This window comes from Zingiber officinale, chromosome 9B, assembly GCF_018446385.1.
Source record: "Zingiber officinale cultivar Zhangliang chromosome 9B, Zo_v1.1, whole genome shotgun sequence".
Classification (NCBI taxonomy): Eukaryota; Viridiplantae; Streptophyta; class Magnoliopsida; order Zingiberales; family Zingiberaceae; genus Zingiber; species Zingiber officinale.
This window is the reverse complement of record NC_056003.1, coordinates 54766869-54787371: the sequence shown is the minus strand read 5'-3', so window position 1 is coordinate 54787371 and position 20503 is coordinate 54766869.

The window sequence follows — 20503 nt, the reverse complement described above, 5'->3', positions numbered from 1 at the left end:
ATCCTCATACGTTAATTTAATATGATCAGTATAGAGATTTTTTTTAATCTTTTTTCTTATTATATTTTAATATCTTTGAAAAATTAAAATAAGTAATGAATAATACATTTGAACTCTTATAATTTTAAAAATTCATAAAAATTGAAATAGATGTAATTAGAATTATTTATCTCTATCAGTAATTTCAGTAAAAAAAAATATCCACATTGGATCTAATATAATATGGGTCCAATATAATTCATATAAGTCTACTATTTAGGATATTATAGTATTAAGGGGATTAATAGAATTCTGGTATTAAGGGATTAATTTAATCTAATTAATATAATAAAATAATCTAACTGATCTAATTAATCCCATTAACAAAACTAACCTAATTAATGTAACTATTTTAATTAATTCAATTTAATTAATCTAAATAATCTAACTAATGTAATTTAATTCATTAATTTAATATAATTAATCTAATTATTCAAATTAAGTTAATTAATTTAATTAATTCAATTTATTTAATCTAATTAATCAAATTAAACTAACTAATATAATCCATCTAATTACCTTAACTGACCTAATTAATCTAATTAATGTAATATAACTAATTTAATTAACAAACTTAACATAACTAATCTAATTAACCAAATTAACCTAATTAAACTAACTATTCTAATTAATCTAATTCAATTATTCTAATTAACCAAATTAAACATATTATTTTAACCAATCTAATTAACCGAATTAACCTAACTAATCAATTAACTAAATTAAACTAACAAATCTAATTAATTCTACTTAATTAATGTAATTATTATATTAGTTGAATTAAATTATTTATTAGTTGACTTAGATTAGTTAAATTGAATTAATTAGATTAGTTAAATTGAACAATAAAGCTATACTCTATACCTTATACACTCTATTACATATCATGTCTATGTTGGGCTGATATAATTTATATCATGTTTAATGTAGAGGTTTTTGTCGATTCTTTCTTATTACATTTTAACACATTTAGGAAGTTGAATGAATAATGAATAATGAATAACATATTTGAACTCCTTGCAACATCAGAAATATACAGAAACTGAAATGGATACAATTAGAGCTCTCTAGGTATATCAGTAAATTTCAGTCAAAATCCACTGATAAATTTAGAGAGCTCTGATTGCATCTATTTCAATTCTTATGGGTTTCTAAGATTATAAAGAGTTCAAATATACTATCAATTGTTTATTTTGACTTCTAAAATGTGTTAAAATGTAATAAGAAAGAATCGATAAAAATTCACATACGTTGGGCTTCACGCATAGCAGTTTAGGATATTATGGTGTTAAGGGGATTAATGAAATTATGGTATTAAGAGGTTAATCTAATCTAATTAATCTAATTAACTAAACTAACCTAGTTAATCTAACTATTTTAATTAATCTAAATAATCTAACTAGTCTAACTAATCTAATTTAACTCATATGTAATTAATCTAATTAATTTAATTATCCAAATTAAGCTAACTAATCTAATTAATTCAATTTATTTAATCTAATTAATCGAATTAAACTTACTAATCTGATCCATGTAAGAGAGTTGATCCCCCCATTTGACACCGCCCCTCCCACTCCCCTCTCTCTCGCCGTTCCAAATGGCGTTTCTACCCTTTCTTTTTATTTTTTTTTATTTTATTATTTTTCATTTAGTTTAATTTTTTTAATTAGTTTTATTTAAAAATAGCTCAAGTATATTTTTAATTTTATTTAGTTTTAATTTAATTATATTTTTTAATTAATTCCATTTATTATTTTTTTATCAATACGATATTTTTTTAATTTTTATTTAATTTTATTTTGTAATCAATTTTGTTTATTATTTTTTATCAATATTTTATTTTTTAAATTTTATATAAATTTTATTTAGTTTTAGTTTATAATTAATTTTATTTATTATTTTTTTCATAATACTTGTATTTTTTTCAATTTATTATTTTTTTTAATTTTGGTTTTTTATTGATTTTATTTTTTTATCAATTTTATTTTTTTTAATAATTTTTTTATATGTTTATAATCTTTTGTTTATTTTTAGTTATAAATTTTAGGAGTTATTATTTATAAAAATTTAAAAAAGTATAAAAATATGGATCAAAATAAAAATTATATATTTAAACTAATAAAAATACTAACAATTAATAGTGAACACATTCATAACTTAGGAACAAATATTTTTTTTTTTCAAATGAAGGGTACATGCAATAATAGAAAAAAACACAGAAATATATAAAAAATAGAAATTTTAATCAATATTGTCTCTAAATTCTGCTCCCGGCGCATTTGGTGATGGTGTACCTTACTTCGTACCACAAATGAATGTTTGTCCTATAACAAGTGGTGTCAAGGGTTGGAAGGGGGTAATTTAAAGGGATGAGAGATTTTGACATATGTCAAGGGTTGGAAGGGGGTAATTTAAAGGGATGAGAGGTTCTGATATATGTCAAGCGTTGAAGAGGTTTAATTTAAAGGGAGAGGGTGTTTTGACAGGTGTCAATGGTTGGAGGATGGTAATTTAAAGAGGATGAGAAATTCTGACATATGTTATGTGTAAGGGTTGGAGGGAGAGATGATTTAAAAAGAGAGAAAGTTCACATATGTCAAGAGTTGAATGAGAGTAACTTAAGTGTCGAATTAGGAAGATAGTTTAAAGGAAGGGAGAGATTCTAGCATATGTTAAAAATTATATAAAATAAAAAAAATTGATAAAAAAATAATAAACAAAATTTATTAAAGAAATAAAACTAAATAAAAATTTAAAAAAATCATAAACAAAATTAATTAAAAAATAAAACTAAATAAAACTTAGAAAATTAAAAAATAATAAACAAAATTAATTAAAAAATAAAATTAAATAAAAATTAAATAAAATTAAATAGATATATATATATGTATTAATAAAAAAAATAATAAATCAAATTAATTTAAAAATAAAACTAAATAAAAATTAAATAAAATTTAAGAATATATATAAGTATTAATGAAAAAATAATAAACAAAATTAATTAAAAAAATAAAACTAAATAAAAATTTAATAAAAAAAATATATAAGTATTAATGAAAAATAATAAACAAAATTAATTAAAAAACTAAAACTAAATAATAATTAAATAAAAGAAAAAAAAAGAAGGTAGAAACGGGATTTGAATGGGAGAGAGGGGGGAAAGGGGTGTGTGGTGTCAGAAAAGGGGTAAAGAAATTTGCTCCATGTAATTACCTTAACTAATCTAATTAATTCAATTTAATTAATCTAATTAACTAACTTAACATAACTAATCTAATTAACCAAATTAACCTAATTAATCTAACTATTCTAATTAATCTAATTCAATTATTCTAATTAATCAAATTAAACATATTATTTTAACCTATCTAATTAACCGAATTAACCTAATTAATCTAATTAACTAAATTAAACTAACAAATCTAATAATCTAATTAATTCCATTTAATTAATCTAATTATTATACTAGTTGAATTAAATTAATTATTAGTTAACTTAGATTAGTTAAATTGAATTAATTAGATTAGTTAAATTGAACACTAAATCTATACTCTATACCCTATAAACTCTATTACATATCATGCCTATATTAGGCTGATATAATTCATATCATGCTTAATGTAGAGGTTTTTTCGATTCTTCCTTATTACATTTTAATACTTTTGAGAAATTGAAATAAATAATGAATAACATATTTGAACTCCTTGCAATATCAGAAATTCACAAGAACTAAAATGTATGCAATTAGAGTTCTCTACGTCCATTAGTGGATTTCAGTTAAAATCCACTGATAGACCTAAAGAGCTTCGATTACATTTATTTCAGTTCTTATGGATTTTTGAGGTTGCAAAGAGTTTAAATATACTATCCATTATTTATTTCGGCTTCTCAGATGTGTTAAAATGTAATAAGGAAAAATCGATAAAAAAAAAACCTCCATTGATTATTTCGTAGAAGTTGAGGAATTTTACGGATACATCCTTATTACATTTTTACACCTCCATTGGGTCTGATATAATTCATATCAGGCCCGCACATGAGGAATTTTACTGATTCATCCTTATTATATTTTTACACCTCCATAGAAGTTGAAATAAATAATAAATCAATTTCTATCGATTTCTGATATTACATAGAGTTCAAATATACTATCTATTGATTATTTTGACTTTTTCAAATGTATTAAAATGTTATAAAAAAATTAACTAAACTCTAAACATCGTGGGCTTGATATGATTTGCATATTAGGTCTACGTTATATATGCATGCAAAAAAGAGAGGAAAGATAAAAGAGGAAAAATAAAATTAGTTGCATGCATAGGAGAGAGGAAATAGAAGAGAGAGAGAAAAATAATAGAGGGAATAAAAAAGTCAGATTTGCTAAGAAGATAAAATGGGAAATGCACTTAAAAAGGTGTTTCATTTGATAAATACAAAAGTAGCGTACACCTTTTGATAAATTTAGAAATCCACATGCCCCTTTGGTAAATTGCCAAAAAGCTAACCAAGTATATAGAATTGTTAGTCTATGGACCTCTTACTATGAAAGGCTACGAACTACTCATGTGGCAAAATCCGCATCATTATTTTTTTCTAAAAAAATCTATGTCATTTTTCCCCTTTTATTTTCAAAAAAATCTACTTTTCCTCCGTCGAACCCCTCCTCGCCGCCCCACATGTGATTCTCCTCGCCGCCGCCCCACACGCGATTCCTCACCTACGGAGGCCTGCCCTCTCCGAGCCCTTCCTTCCCTCACTGCGACGATGACCCTCACTACGACGACGACCCTCACTGCAACGTCGTGCCACGACAATCCCTAGCCACACCCTATCTTCTCTCGCCGCACCCTCCTGTAATTCTAGGTTTTTTAGCCCTTTCCATGCCCTGCCCTCCCTCACCTCGACTTCGACCGTCGTCGGGTTGAGCCTCCCTCCCTCGCCTAAAAGAAGCTAGGTTTTCCCTATACTGCGATAAAGCTAATTTTTCCCACACGTCCCTCACATGCCGCGACGAAGCTAGGTTTTCCCTCACTCATCGATCGGTCTCCTGCCGATAAGATGGTAATAATGAACTCTCCCCTGAATGTCTTGATGGAGCACAGAGGTTCTTGAAACCTGACGGCATTTCTATTCCATCATCGTGAGTTCTTATTTACTCATAGCCAATGAGAATTACTTGGTTCTAGTAGTTTTGGTATTGCATTTGATATGAAGAATATCTTGGTTCTAGTAGTTCTATTATTTATGGTGCATAACTTGGTATTGAATCATATGTTCCTCTTGCTTTTATTTAACTTCTTCTCTGAGAGTTATACTTAATCAGGTATTTACATTTACTCACCCGGAATACTCATAGCCACAGATTTGTCATATTATGCCTAACAATATTTATAGTTGTTATTATTTTATTCTATCATGATATATTGTATAAAATCTCTTAACCATACTTACATAATTTTTGTTGTATTATATATATATAGTCTATTGTAGATTTAGACACATAGTATGTTTGTTGATTTATAAATATATTTAAATTATGGATTAACAATAGTATGACTGAAGAAGTATTTGATTGAATAATTATATATCATATTCTTTTTTCTTGTTCAGTCTCTTCCAATTTTATTTGTAAAACATTTTCTTCTATATTAATTAATCAAAGCTTAATATATTTAAAACATTTCCTTCTATGTTAATTAATCAAAATTTAAGTTAAATATAATTAAAACTTAAAGATGAAGTAAATTAAAATAAAAAAAAATGAATACTCTTATTAATTAATTAACTCAACCAATTAATCTGAAATTTAAGTTGATTAATCAAATAACTTTTAAATGATTGAATTGAGTTAAATAAAAGTTAATCAATAAGTTATTAATAATGATTAATTATTATTGAGTTAGTAACAAATTATTTCATTTAATCTGAAACTTAATTTTAACTTAATTAACATAATCCCAGGTTATTTTTTTAAGAATAAATGATTAATGATTAATTTAAATAATTAATGGTTAATCAAACTTAATGAGTGAATAGAAAATATGAGTTTTCAAAATAACATATTTTTAAATCAATATTCCCAACACTAATTCCCCTAAATACCTAGGTAGAACTTCTTACCGCTAATAAAGATAACCAAAAGGTGTTAGCTCAAGGGAGAGGAAGTTCCATGAAAATATGTTGCACAGATTAATTAACATGCCCCAATCTTAGTACAAATTAAGGGGGAGTATAAACTTACAAGGGAAAAAGAATTACAAAAAAATCATTTTGTTCTAAAAATATTTTAAATGGTCCCAAAATGATTTTGCTGAATTTCTTTAAAAAAGTTTTGCAAAAGTTTCAAAAAATTATTTTGACAAGTATATGTTTGAAAAATTGATTTGAAAATATTTTAAAAATAACTTGAGAAATGACTTTTAAAACTTTACTTTTCTACTTTTCAAATATCTATTTTGAAAACTAGTTAAAATTACTTTTTCAAAAATATTTTTGAAAATGACTTTGATAATATTTGAATTTTTTTCATTATTTTAAAATTACTTATTTAGAAAAATGCTTTAAAAATACTTACTTTTCCAAAATCATGTTGAAAAATGTGTTTTTTTACTTGAAAATATTACTTAGAAAAATTCGTTTGTTTTCAAAATTTTATTTGTTTTCAAATTTAAAAAATATATTACCAAAAGTGTTTTAAAAAATGTGTTATTTTCAAAACCTTGTTTCAAAACATTATTTTGAAACCATACTTAAAAATTTATTTCAAACTATAATTGAAAATTTTATTTGAAAACTTTGATTTGCAAATATATTTATCTTGCTAAATCTTTATTTTAGTTGTTCCAAAATTTCTAAAATTTGTCAAAATTTGATTGCAACTTTTATTACATTTTTTAATATTTTGAAAATAAAGTTGCCAACTTTTATTGGAATTTTTTTAATAGTTTTTTCAAAAACTAACTTCAAATTAGTTAATAGAACAACTATTTGAGTGGTGTGCTTTATTTAAAACATCTAAATTGTTCTAGTATGCCCTTGGTTGCATGTACTTATGCTTAATACATTACATTTTTTTTTATGTATATCAAAGAGGGAGGATAGTGGGTTAGGTTAGAAAAATCAATTCGCTTTACTCAAATTTAAACTTAATTTGCACTAAATGCTGAATTATTATTTGCATTTATTTTTTCTAACTTTAAGGTTATCATTACATCAAAAAAGGGGAGATTATTGGTGCAGATTGTATTAATAATCAGGTTTTATTGTATGACCAATAGGTTAAAGTTAGATGTGTTGTTTATCTAACATTTTACCAAGTGTGTTGGACTTGATGGGTCTAGAGGACCGAAACATCAGGCTGAAGTCTAGCTAGGTTGATAGCTAGCACGAAGTTCAGATTGGTTCAGATCTAGTAGAAGGAAGTCCAGTTGGGTTGACAACTAGCTGAAGTCCAAATTGGTTGAGATCTGCAGAAGGAAGTCCAGTTGGGTTGACAACTGTCCAAAGTCTAGATTGGTTGTGATCTGGCAAGAAGTCCTTGTAGGAATGTAAAGTCACTGGGGGGGGGGGGGGGTGAATAGCTATCATCGAAAATTCCGATTGAAAATGAGTTATGCAGTGGAATAAAGAAAATAGAAAACAACGCTAACACATATAGTTTTACTTGGTTTGGAGCCTGTGATGACTCCTACTAAAAGATCCATGATCGTCGATCACTTTCGTTGACCAATCACTATTAGTTCATAAAAGGATTACAATAATTGAGTATAAGAACTAAAAATAAAATTAGTTACTGACAAACAAAAAGGAAAATGAAGTCTCTTGTTCCTCGAACTTTGGAGCAGTCTTTCGATGTCGTTGGAGCCTTTTCAGAGCAGAACTTGAATATGAAAATTGTAGTCAATATTATCCTAAAGTTGTTGGTCGAAGACCCTTATATAGGCTCATTCTGGGCGCCTAGAATCCCTCTGGGCACTTGGACCGTTGCTGACATAGCTCGGCCAGTCAATGCACTCCATTTCAGCTCCTGGATAAGTTTTCTAGTCCGAGAGCCTAGACCAACTCCGAGCGCTCAGACCACCCCGAGTGCCTATGGCACCCACCCAGGTGAGCTGGTCCGGGCACCCAGACTCCCTTTTTAGCAACTTCTTTCATGCAAAAAGGGTTAGTCCAAGCAACAGAAAATATATTTATCCTGTAAAACAAAGTTAGCACAATATTAATAAAGTAAGAATAGTAGTTAGATCCTGTCTCCCCAAGACTAGGATTTAATCAAGGTCTCAGATTAGGTTTTCTAAATGAACCTAAGTTGGACCGACGCTTACAGTTCCCTCAACTGGGAATGCGTCCTCACTGGATCTCTCCTCCATTTGCTTACCTTCATTTACCACTTGTAGTTACTTGCCTTTGACCCACCAAGTCTTCCCATCAGTTGTCAGGTCCCGTAGACCCAACTGGACTTTGACCGATTGTCAGGTCCCGCGGACCTAACCAATCTTTCCACTAGATATTGGACCTCGCGGACCTATCTAGACTTTCCACCTACTATCGTGTCCCATGGACCTAGCTAGATTTCAGCCTGGTGTCAAGTCCTTCAGACCAGTCAACTCCTGCACACTCGGTAAAAAGGTTAGACAAACAACATGTCTAACTTTAACTTATTTATCATACATCAAAACCTGATTATCAGTGTGACCTACACTAATAGTCCTAGTGGGTCATGGGACCTGACATCAAGGAAGTCTGTGATTGGTAAGTAAGGTAAGCACTAGAGGAGAGTGATCTAGTGAGGATGAGTCTCATTTAGAGACATTAGGCGCATGCCCAATTTAGATCAATTTCGAAAACCTAAATTGAGACTGTGACTAGATACTAGTCTCAGGGAGATAGTATCCAATTAATATTGCTACCTTATTGCGCTAACTTTGTTTTACAAGTTAATCATATTATGTTTTCTTGGACTAACTATTTTTTGTAGGAAAGAAAAAGTAGGAAAAGGGTGGTCCGGGCATCCAGAAGAGATTCGGACACCCAAAGCTGCTCCGGGCGCCTGGTTCAGTTTCACAAAGGCAACGCTCGAGCAAGTGCCTAGCTAGGCACCCAGGCGGTCCGAGCGCTCGGAGTTGCTTCAGGAGTCTGGACATGGGGAAAACTCATCTTCACGCTTAACTGGAGCATAGTGACTGACCGACCCATAACAGCAGTCTAGGCGCCCGGAGGGGGTCCGAGCGCCCAGAGGTGGGATGAAGTTTCAAAGAGAGCTCACCACATCAGCACAATCCAGACATCAGGGAGGGGCTCCAGGTGCCTGGATGGGGCTATAAAAAGAGGCTTCGACCAACAGCTTGAGAGCATCAATCTCTACAACTTTCGTATTTCCGTGTTGCTCCGAAAAGATCTTCATGATACCTAAAAGCTGTACCGACAACCAACGCTCAAGTTTTCAAAGTTATATTGTCAGTATAATTTAATTCCTACTATTTTACTTAAGTTTGGTAATTACTTCGTGATTATAGTGATTATTCAACGAAAACACTCAGCGAGTGTGGACCTTGGAATAGGAGTTATCGAAGACTTTGAATCAAGTAAAACCACCTGTGTTAGCATTACTTTTCTTCTCTATTTTTTTCCACTGCGCTTATCTTAATTAGTGATTTTCAAAAAGGTGAAGAATGCTATTCACCCCCTCTAGCGTTTTTATGATCCAATGGTATTTGCAGGATTTAAGTGTAAAAATCAGCATCGGATGAACAGTGCTCGAGGTACCTCGGAGTTGTTGAGAGATACCTTAGAGCTTGGAGGCACCCTAAATAGGGCAGAGGTGCCCTCGCATGGATAGAATTTGAGGATAAAAATTTACTGTGGGGAGCTACCTTAGAGCGCATTAGAGGCACCTCAGAGCCTAATGGAGGTGCTCTCGCACGGATAAAGACCGAAGTCTTCGGATCGGATAAGTATCATTGGAGGAGCCTTGGGTTTTTGGGGGAGCCTCCAACACTGTTTAAAAGAAGGTCTTCGGCCAGCCTCCATACAACAACTTCTACATGAGCTCTTATGACCATTCTGCTGCTACGTTATCATGTCGCTGCCGTACTACTAGTCAACTATGTCCAAACGCTGCTGGTAGATCGACATCGACTTTGAGTCATGATCCTCAACCACAAAAGTATGTATAAATTAAAGTTGTACTTTCGTATTCATTAATTACATAAGAAAGTGTAGAGTGTTATATTTTCCTTAAATCTTGTATTGGATTTTGCAAATATTAGTGAATTACCCGTCGAAAAGGTCCAAAGGATCTGGGTTTTGGAGTAGGAGTCGTCGAAAGCTCTAAACTAAGTAAAATTGACATTGTCTTTGTTTTTGATTTTCCGTTTCGATTCTTTCTTACTTTGTTTAATCTAATTTCGCTGCGCTGTAACTTTCAAAGGAAAAAAAGAAATATTTTTCTTAAAACACGTGATTAACACCCCTACCTCTCTCTCTCTCACATGTATCGATCCTACACTATCAACTTTCCCCACTCTAGTACTAGGTTGGGCAAATATCAAGTAAGCCTACTATTCTAACCATTCTAAGTTAAATAATAAAAAACAAGCATGAATGACTTGAAATATATCAATGTAAAAATTAATTAAACATATGCATGTTCATGGGAATTATGCATGGGTTAATCAAGTCAAAATAATTTTCAATGTGATAAAGAGTACTTTATTATAATTAATTTTAAGATTTAGATTTATCTTAATTAGTTATTAACTTATTATTAATTAAGTTAACATTAAATTAATTAATTTCAAATTATTAACTTTGAATTAAGTGAACTTAATTAAGTTTGGATTTATAACTAAGTTACAATTATTTTTGGACTAATAATTAAGTTAAAATTAATTTTTAATTAAAATAATTATTAGATTAATTATTATTTACTTAAGTAATTAATTAATTAATTTTCAGATTAATTTTCAATTATTAATTTAATGTATTAACTTTGATTTTATTTAAATTTTATTTTAAATTTAGCTTTTTTTTTGGATTTAAACTTATCTTATCAGAATTTTTTAAATTTGTAATATTTAATCTATAGTTTTTAATTTTAATTTTTGGATTTAAGTTATTATTTATTGAATTTATTCTTTCTGATGTTTCGAAATTTGTTCAAAATTTTCTAGATTTAGTTTTGAATTATGATTTGATCTTATCATATTTTTAATATTTATGTTTGTATTTTTAATATTAACTTACGAAATTATCTTGTTCATAATTAAGTTTTTCTGATTTTATATCTTGATATTTATTTTAAAGTTTTTTAATTTTGATTTTATCTTAATTTTTTTTATCCATATATTTATATTTTCTTTATCTTTTATAGTATTAGTTGGTTTAGTTGAATTTATTAGATTAGTTTTATTGTAGAATTATCTTTAAGATTTAAATTTTTTTTATTTAGTTTAAATTTTTAATTAAGTAGATTGGTTAACTTATTTTTATCTACCGATTATTCAAAAGATTCAATTGTTTATAAATTTATAATTTTGAATTAATTAAATTTTCTTTGTTATGGATAAAAAAATTTATATTGATATTATCTAGATTATTAAATATTTTATTAAATTATTAATTTTATCGTGATAGTATTAACTTTATCATTTTTAAATTTAAATTCAAATTTATATTAATATTTGAATTAAATAAATTATTATTTATTTATGAATTTTTAAGATATTAATTAATTAATTTTTTTAAATTTAAATTCAGATTTGGTGACTTATTAATTTATTTATTTAATTTTGATTTTTCTGAATTAATTAAACCTGGATTTTCATTAATTAATTTATTTAATTTCAGATTTTCTGGATTAATTAAATCTAAAATTTTCAGAATTTTTGAATTTTTATTAATTAATTTGTTTAATTTTAAAATTTCTAAATTAATTGAATCTGAATTTTAATTAATTAATTTTTTTAATTTCAAAAATTTTGAATTAATTAAATCTAAATTTTTATATTTTGAATTAATTAAATCTAAATTTGATTAATTAATTTGTTTAATTTTGATTTTTCTGAATTAATTAAATCTGAATTTTTCAGATTTTCTGAATTAATTAAATCTAAATTTTTATTAATTAATTATTTTAATTTCAAAATTTCTTAATTAATTAAATTTAATTGTCACACCCAGAGGAGTCCCTACCGACAAAATTTCGATAGCATCTCCCCTGTACTGATGACAATATGAAGCATAAATACATATAACCACAGACATACTCATCAGCAGTATACAACAGCCCACACGGCTGGATAAATAACACAACCACGCAGTTTTAATAGCAGCTCATACGGCTGAAACAGAAATACAGCGAAAATCACGAAATAAGGAACATAAAACAATAGAACAACTAACTGCTAGCCGACTCGGCTTGACACAATCTTAACAAACCAAATACAAGATACCACAAATACTCCAAATAACAGAATACACAAATACAAGAACAAGTACAAAACCAAAATACAAATAGCGTAAGAAATACCAAAATCATAAGATCGTCCTCGAATGTGACGTGAGACTGGCGAACATGTTCTCCAGATGACTCCATAAATCCTTTACCTACTACCTGGCGAAATAACCAGTTTACGGGGTGGTGAGTATAAAGACTCAATGGGTAATAGACAGATAGTGCATGAACATAATACAAAATTAGAGATATAAAGGTATAAAGTCTTGTAGGGAATATAGCAGATACTAAACTGATATCATAGTAAATGCTCATACCTGAAATCATATCCTAGGCTAGTAATAGAAGGTAAGGTGTAACAAAGACCTGCTACAATACTGCTCATATCTACATGGGTAACATGTGAGTTATATATATAATAATCATAGGTAAGCCAGTGTCTAAACACATATCACAGGTATATAACTCAACCTATGTCAGCATAACAACATAAGTAAGTAACAACAACATAAATAAACAACAGTAACAGCAGGTATAATAATAACAGCGTATGCACGGATGGTCACCCCACCCATCTCTCTGCACCATGACCCTGTATGGTCGAGAGGTCGGTACAATGACAGACTGTACACCACTCCAGCTACCACTACTCTCGAGTGGCCAAGGGGCAGTTGCATAGTAGCTAAATAGCTACGTCTGCGACGGGGGGTCCCTACTGCCCGCGACTCCAACTATCACTACCCATGAGTGTGCGAGTGGGGGGCACGACAGGACAAGCGGCACGCTCCAGCTACCATTACCCATGAGTGGCCGAGCGTGCGACCCAGGCCAATGACCGTCTCAACCACAAGGGAGCCAAAGTCGCTGGCAATGCATGCAATGACATGATGCGTAAATGCAGCAGTCATTATATATATATATATAAACAGGAAACATGTATGCTACATGAAGCCAATATGCTCAATAAGAAACAGGTATAAATAGCAGTCAAAGCAAGTAAGCATGGTATCTGGTATCTATATATCCAGTATCTAGTATCTGCTAAATATCATAGATAGCAACAAGAGACTGTATAGATACCGAAACGAGTAGCTCAAAGATTGAGTGGAAGTATCAAACGCAGGAAAAATAAGAATGGAGTCAAGGTAAAAACAGTTTCTATCCAAAGATAGCTCATGCGCTAAGATCAACATATACTGTAGATCACGTTGAAACTATCCTTACGTCGAAATACTAGTCTTGAACTAAAGTCCTACATCACATGATATACAGATTCAGCTAGTTACATAGGAATTAAATAGCTAATCAAATCCCCAAACCTATTTAGGATAATCTTAATCGAAATCCTATCATTGATTAACCACTTAATCTAGAGTTAAACTAGTTTAACCCTAGTTAATGATTAATTCCAACTAATATCAATTCCTTGATTAATCCATGTAGCAATAGATTTACCAACAAGCTAACTCAACATGAATCCAACGTACCTAATTAAATTAGGGTTTACAACTATGGCTTACCTAAAAAATCTCATCCAAGTCCAAGGTGACCACTGGTGAAACATGACTAGAGGAATTCACTACCGAAACAGGATCGCCGGAATTTGTGGATCACCAGCGAATAATCCTTGAGTGCTACAAAATTCAGACAAGCATCATATCTCCACATCCCAAACAAAATATGCAATCAAACCATACCAATCCAACACCGAGCAAGACTTACACTAAACTAGATCCAAGATCCCTCAGAAAGAAATTTGGATGCTGCGATGGCAGTGAGCCAGGGCAAGGTTAGGGCAACGATTGCTTGATCTATTGGCATAGCACAGGCAGAGGAACAAAGCAGTGATTCGTGAGTTGGTTGCTGGACTCGACGCCAAGCAAGATCATCCGAGAGAGATCGATGAAGAACAACACAACACTGGAGGTGGTGCACCGAGCTTAGGTAGCTGCGACGCTAATAGCTGGTCTACTCTGGCGAAGAGATGACTCGGCACTGGTGCTCACGGTGACGATGATGATGGGAAATGGAACAACAAGAGCTCGACAGACCTGTGTCGGCGATGAAATAGGTTACAACGTACCGTGGCAAAGAGGGGATGGAGCCGATGACCTCTAATGGTAGCGACTCCGCCCAAATCCGCAAGTGATCACTCCTCCCTTCCGGCATCTTCGACATAGGGCTGTGGATGGCGTCTGATTGGAATCGGCGATGATAGTCAGAAGTCGAGAAGAAAGGGATTGGATCTAGGGCACGACCTCGGCAACGGAGGGAGCTCTACAACTCTTGCGATAGCCGGCAATGTCGCCGACTGGTCCCGCGAGGTTGTGCCGCACGAGAGAGGATGATACCTCCCTGCTCTTGGTTGAAGGCAGCCCGTGCAAGGGAGGACAACTCTGAGAGCTCGATGGCAGATCCATCTTCAGCGATCGAAGGTGAGGAGGAGATGGCATTTGCGGTGGTTCGAGCCAGAGGGGAAGAAAGAAGAATCGGATGGGGAAATTAGGGAACTTAGATTTTTTTCAATAACACTTAAATACTTAGGTTTAAGTTAATTAAATCTAAGTAAATTCTTCAATCAACTCCTAACTAAAATAGGTATTCCAAATATGTTTTCTCACGGTCCATTTATTGATCCTCTTAAACTCGTCATACGAGTTCTGAAAAAATTCCTAGAAAATTTCTAAAAATTTCAAAAAAATCCAATAAGATTATTTTCCAATTAACCTTATTATTTAATTATTATTTGAGAACCATATTTTACACCAAAATTTTCAAAATGTTTGAATTAATTAAATCTAAATTTTTATTAATTAATTTGTTTAATTTCTATTTTTTTAATTAATTAAATGTTAATTTTACAAATTTTCTAAATTAATTAAATCACAATTTTTATTAATTAATTTGTTTAATTTCATATTTTCTTAATTAATTAAATCTGAATTTTTAGATTTTCTGAAATAATTAAATCTTAATTTTTATTTATTAATTAATTTATTTTTTTAATTTTATGAATTAATTAAATCAATTTTTAAAGATTTTATGAATTAATTAAATCTTAATTTTTATTAATTAATTTAATTTCAAATTTTTTGAATTAATTAAATCTAAATTTTTAAAGTTTTATTAATTAATTAAATATGAGTTTTTATTAATTTATTTGTTTAATTTGTAATTTTTTATATTAATTAAATCTAAATTTTTATTGATTAATTTGTCTAAGAGATATTTTTTATAAATATCTGAATTATCATGCAGATTCATAAGACAAATTTCTGAAATATCATACATTTTATTTAAATAGCTACTGATAGGTGTATTTTGGTAAATTGTACTAACCTTAAGTGTAATCCCTAATTCTATAGACTTTTTTATTGATTCAAATTCGAGTCTAGATTCGTCTTTGACTTGATCCTCCATCTTTGATAGATCCTCATGAAGCTCATTTAGGTGAGTCTAGAACTTGTAGGCATCTTGATTTTCTCTAATTATGTAGATAATTTTGTTAGGCAATAAACTAAAAATTAAATTTATTATCTTTGTGTTCTCTTCTGTGTCTTGAGTGGATCGTCTTAGTGCTATGCCCAATCGAAGTTATCCATCATTACGAAGAATTCCATCTAATGCTTCAATACTCTATAGTAGTCCATTTTGTATGGTGGAGGTTCGTGGATGCTTCATCCCAACATGTCTTGGTGCATCATTGACATACACTTTAAGAAATATAGACTAAAATATTCCAAAACTTGATCTTGAGGTAAATAATGCAATATAAAGATAAGAAATATGAAAAGCGATGTGAGTGGTGTTACATCAACTTCGAGCAATTAAAAATGACAAGATTTGATAGAAGAAGTGATTGCACCAAAAGCTAAAAATGAAAAACAAAAAAAAAGGATTAAGGAAAATTTCAGCTCGAATGGTGGTTACACCAATTCAAAGCGACCCCGCTCTCATACCAATTGTAAGATCGCAAACGAACGTGAGAAAAGGGGGGTGAATCACATTTTAAAAACTCTTCCTCTTAGATTTTTAAAAACAAGCGCGTAGCGGAAAAAAGCAAATAAGAGAAGGCAAAAAGAACACACATGTATTTACTTGATTCAGAGCCTTCAACGATTCCTACTCCAAGACCCAGGCCCTTTAGACCTTTCACGATGGGTAATCTACTAACAATAAAAAATCCAGTACAGATAGAGAAAGTGTAACAACCTACACTTTTGATTCAATAATAAGTAAAAGCAGTATTTAAATTACACCGACTCTTGTAGTGGTTGAAGGTTATAGCTCGAGGTTGGTGTCGCTCTTGTCTATAATAGTTGGGCATAGCAGGGGGTGCAACAGAGTGGTTATAGGGAAACAACGTAGTCAAATTAGCTTGGAAGCTCGTAAAATAGTTGTTTCTTTGCTCTTGATTGAAACTACCTTATATATGCCATCGGAGGCACCTCCAATGACACAGGGCGCCTCCAATAGGCCTTATCCGATGTAGAAGAGATAAAACTTCTGATATGAGGTACCTCCAATCCATCTGAAGCACCTCCAATCACTGGTTCGACATAACAATCTTCCAAAGGCCATATCTTTTAACTCCAGACTCAAAATCGAGCTCTGTTAGTGACCACACGTGCAGAATTAGAAGATATACATATGTATCTACAATATAGAGTTAGAAAAATATATGCATGAATATTTTATATATATTTATAAGTTAGATCCTATCTTACCAAGACCAGGATCTAGTCTTGGTCTCAACCTAGATTTTCAAAATAGATCTATATTGGACCAGCGCCTATAGTCCCCCTGGAACTCATTTTCACTGGATCATTCTCCTCCAATTCTTACCTACACTTATCATTTGCAGACTGCACTTGACTTTGATCTCTTGACCCACTATGTCTTCCTACCAGATGCATCATCTAAACTTTAGCCAGTCATATGGTCCTTTCTGACCCGAATAGACTTCCTGCCAGCTATTTGTGTTAGAGTGTATACTAAAAGCCTAGCTTTTGTAAACATTTATTTTTAAAATAAAAGAATCACATTGGTCAAATGTCCACATTTATTTGTTAAGTATAGTTGTTCAATTAATTTATATTGTAGATAACATGGTGTGTGGTGTCACACACAGAAGATCATGTTATCAGTTCTTTATAAATTATAAACAGTTGCTCACGACTAAGATGGAAAGGAACAAACATTGGAATAGTCGTAGTGTAATTAGGTATCAGTTTATCTTGACTAATAAATTACACTAGTACACTCTAAGTGTATTGAGTAGGACCATTTAAGGTAAGTTCTTTTTATACTGACTTAATAAAAGAACTAGACCTTAGTTATTATGGAAGTGTGTGCACTTAATCCTAATATAATAACAAGCACATATATTTAGTATTTATTTCTTTGGCTTATCAAAGAGTGAGATTTAGCTCGATAAATCAATATGCTCGATAAGTTGGGAAATGATATTACTTATAGTGTGTGTTGTTGATTATAGAAGGAAACTATATCATAGTCATCTAGGTTGAGAATGTCCCTAAGAGGAACTCATAAGGATTGTCATGTTAAACCTTGCAGGTTGACTTAGTCCAACATGACAATGAGGTTGAGTGGTACTACTCTTGGACTAAGACATTAATTAAAATAAGTTGTCAGTAACTCAATTAATTAGTGGACATTCGATATCTTAAACACATGGAGACTACGACACTCATAGTAAGAAGGAGCCCATAATGTAATTTGAGATTGGTGCGGTAGTGTAATAATAACTCTCTAGTGGAATGAGTTATTATTGATGAACTTGAGTTGTGTGTTCGGGGTGAACACGGGATACTCAAGCTCGTCGGAAGGCCAAAACTAATTTCTCCTCTAGGTCCCTGTCGTAGCCTCATTAATGCCTTAAATCCACTTATGGAAAAGCTCATCTTGGTGTCCAAGAGAGGGCCGACCCATGGCTTGGTGACCAAGCCATGTGGTCGGCCACTTCCTCCTCAATGGGGTTGGCCTCTTGCTTGGTGCCCAAGCAAGAAGGGGCCGACCACAATAATTCAAAATAGGAGGGGTGTTTTGAATTTTTTAAAATCTTCTCTTTGTAGATAACTACAAGTTTAAAAGAGAGATTTTAAAATTTAAAACTTTCCTTATTTGAATTAGGCCACATGGTTTAAAAGAGAGTTTTAAAATTTTAAAACTTTCCTTATTTAACCATCCTCATGGTTTTTTAAAAAAGAGAGTTTTAAATTTAAAACTTTCCTTTTTTGTAACCATGTTAAAAAAAAGAAATTTTAGAAGAGAAGTTTTAAATTTTAAAACTTGGTTTTAATTTTTTAAAACTTTCTTTTTTTAACATCCACATAAGGAAAGAGAGCTTGTAAAATTTTATAAGAGGATTTCTTCTTTTATAAAATTTTATAAAAAATTATTTCTCTTGATGATGATGTGGCCGACCACCCTTGCTTGGTGTCCAAGCAAGGGGCCGACCATTAAAAGCATCCAATCATCCATGATTCAATCAATTGAATCAATGATTGATGATTGAATCAATCAAGAGGAAAGAAAAGGAAAAATAAAAGGGGAAAAGGAAAACAAGAGGAAGATTTTCATTTTTGTAAAAAGTTTTTCCTTATTTTCCTTGGGCAAGTAATATAAAAGAAGGGGAGAGGAGGCCTCATGCATTATCAATTCTTATTCTCAAGTTGGTGCTCCCTCTTGTGGCCGACCCTCTCCCTCTTCTTTTCCCCTTGCTCTCTTTTGTTCTCTTGTGGTGGTGGCTGGATTTTAGAGAAGGAGAAATAAGTCTTTTGGGTGGTGTTCATCTTGGAGGATCGTCCCCCACACGACGTCCAAGGCGAGGTGAGGAATACGACAGAAGATCTCGAGGTTATTAGCATACAAAGAAAAGGTATAACTAGTAATTATTTTCCGCATCATGCTAGTTATTTTTTTTGTATGAATTCCAAACACAAGAGGCATTAGATTCTAGTTTTTCGAATTTGTAATTCGAGTTGTGTTTTCTTTATTTTTCGAATTTGTGATTCGATTGTTCTTTTCGATTAAACCTAATATTATTTTAGGAAATTAAATATTGAATTTCTATTAAAGGCTTTGTCGAGGCAGTGGTAGATGATCTCATACCCAAGAAGGTCTAGTGCCTCGCCATGTTTGACCCGGGAGCCGATTTTAGAAATAAATATTTAATTAACTTTATAACATAGGTTGATTTGGATCAATAGTGTTAAGTTTCGCTTGCGATCCAAATCTAAACAATTAAGAACAGATAAGTTAAATTTGGAATCAATAATGTTAAGTTCCATTTGCGATTCCTAATTTAACTTCTAAAGAACACAATAGGTTGTTTAGGAAATGTTTGACACTTGTACAAATTTTTTGTACAGTGGAACCGGTACGATCTTCCTAGGACCAACCAACAATTTGGTCCTCTCTAACCTAGCTAAACTTCTTGCTAGTCGTCTAGTCCTCCTAACCCATCTAGACTTCACTTGGTTTCTGATCCTATAGATCCATTAAGTCTTTTAGTCCTGCATACTTAGTAAATAGATTAGATCACACATAATCTAACTTTAACCATTTTGCCATGTATCAAAATCTAAGTTTGATTATTAGTATTAGATATACCAGTAATTACGAGGTACTTTATGGTGATGACCCCGATATTTTTGTCATTCGCAAGAGATTGTTGATTTCTAAGAATGAATTAGGAGATACATCTCACCCAACTTGTATAGATTCTGGATAGTTAGAGTTTATGGATGGTGGTTGGTGTATTCATGATGATTAAGAAGACAAAGTGCATTACTTTAATATGATTAATAAAACAACTCTTGGTCATCAGATGATCAAGAAATAGTATACTAAGGTTCTTTATGTTGGCTGGCAAATAAATCCTTTTGGTCATTCTATTGTACATGTTAACCTACTGGAATCCGAGCTTGGATTTGATTTTTTACACTCCGTGAGAATTGATTACCTAGATAGGCAAAAGATGCAAGA